This window comes from Pteropus alecto, unplaced genomic scaffold (genome assembly GCF_000325575.1).
Source record: "Pteropus alecto unplaced genomic scaffold, ASM32557v1 scaffold50, whole genome shotgun sequence".
Classification (NCBI taxonomy): domain Eukaryota; kingdom Metazoa; phylum Chordata; class Mammalia; order Chiroptera; family Pteropodidae; genus Pteropus; species Pteropus alecto.
The window spans coordinates 4,553,464-4,555,098 of record NW_006431918.1 but is presented as its reverse complement, the minus strand read 5'-3'; positions in this window follow the sequence as shown (position 1 = coordinate 4,555,098).

The following is a 1,635-nucleotide window of genomic DNA, read 5'->3' as shown; positions in this document are numbered from 1 at the left end:
CAGGCACTTGCCCTGAGGCCCACTGGCTTCCCACTGGGCCACAGCAGCAGAGGAGACACATCCAACCCTGACCAGGGGAGGAAGATAGCTTCCCAGAGGGGATAATTCTTGAGGTTTGTGTGAAGTATGAGTCGGAGAGGCATATTCTGGTCAGAATTCAGAGAAAGTGCCAAGACACAAAGCCATTAAGGGCCTGATGCAGCAGGAACTACATGTGATTCACTAGGACTAGAGGAGATACAAGGGTGAGCGACAGGAGATGAAGCTTGAGAAGCGCTAAGTCCCAATGGGAGCTATAGAATTACCTCATGTGTGAAGTGGCATCTTCAGATTTGGAGATGGTTTGGCAGGAGGCTGGATCATTAAGCAGACTAATTAGAAGGCTAACATAACAACCAAGGCAATAAATCTCAACTAAGGCACTGACCCTTGAGATAGAGAAGAAAAAGTACATTTGAGATATATTCATTTGTATAGATGTTTGTGTTCATTATTCATTATCCTGGGACATCCCAGCATCTGTAGGGTAAAGCTCAAATCCACTAGGATACCAAACAAGACCCTGTTCCAGCTGGACTAAGCTTCTCTTTTAGCAGGTGCTTCCCTAGGGAAAGCACCCACATACACCAGCTGCTCACCAGCCCCTCACAGGCTGTGGTCCTGACTCCTCCGTGCCTGTGAAAAGGCTGTTTCCTGTGTCTCTCAGACGCCCTCACCTTTGTCCTCTTGGCAAATTCTTACTCATCATTAAAAACCCATCTCAAATGTCACTTCTTTGACTTAAACATTGATTGAGGATCTTTTTAGTTGATATCTTAGTATGAAAGGCTTAGATGATGCACAAGAAAAGCTGGGGTGGTCCCCCAAGGTGGCCATTGGCCAATTCAACTGCAGGATCGCTTCCTTCTTCTGACTTGCTCCATTTCACATCCATATTCTACCAGGGCTTCTCAAACTTTAGTGTATATATGAATCACCTGAGAATCTTGCTAAAAATGCAGGTCCAGATTCAGTGGTTCTGGAGTAGAGCCTCAAATTCTGCATTTCTCACAAAGTCCCAGGTGATGCTGATGCCGTTGGTCTGCAGACTATATTTGAGTAGCAAGTCTTATCTGTTTTCTCAGTACAGTCTGATGGAAAAGTAATAAAGCCAACTAATTTGTTTTTCTACATTGAACTCTCAGTACTAAGGTGAAACTTACAGTGAAAGGCACAGAATTAAATTTAAATTCAATTTGGCACACATATACATTCCTGTGGCCTACACCTGAATTGAGAATACACAATATTTCCAGAAAGTTTCCTTGTTCCCCTTTCTATTTAATCCTCCAAGTAAATAGAAATGGACGGTTCTATATCTATATCAATATGATATAGTCCAAGGAAATAGCTTTTTGATTCAGAAGGCTTGATCACAGGACAAATTTAAAGAGGAATAGAGAAAATGTCACATCTTTCAGGCAATCCTACATAGGTAATATAAACTACTGATCGAATAATCGTTGGAGTTATTATCTTAGAATAGTTTCTTTGTTCATTTTTCAATACATAACTCCATGTGCCTGGTCCTGTGCTTTGCATGGAACGTGCAGGCCCTGTGCTCAGGAAGCTCGCAGGGGAAACAGATAAGGAACC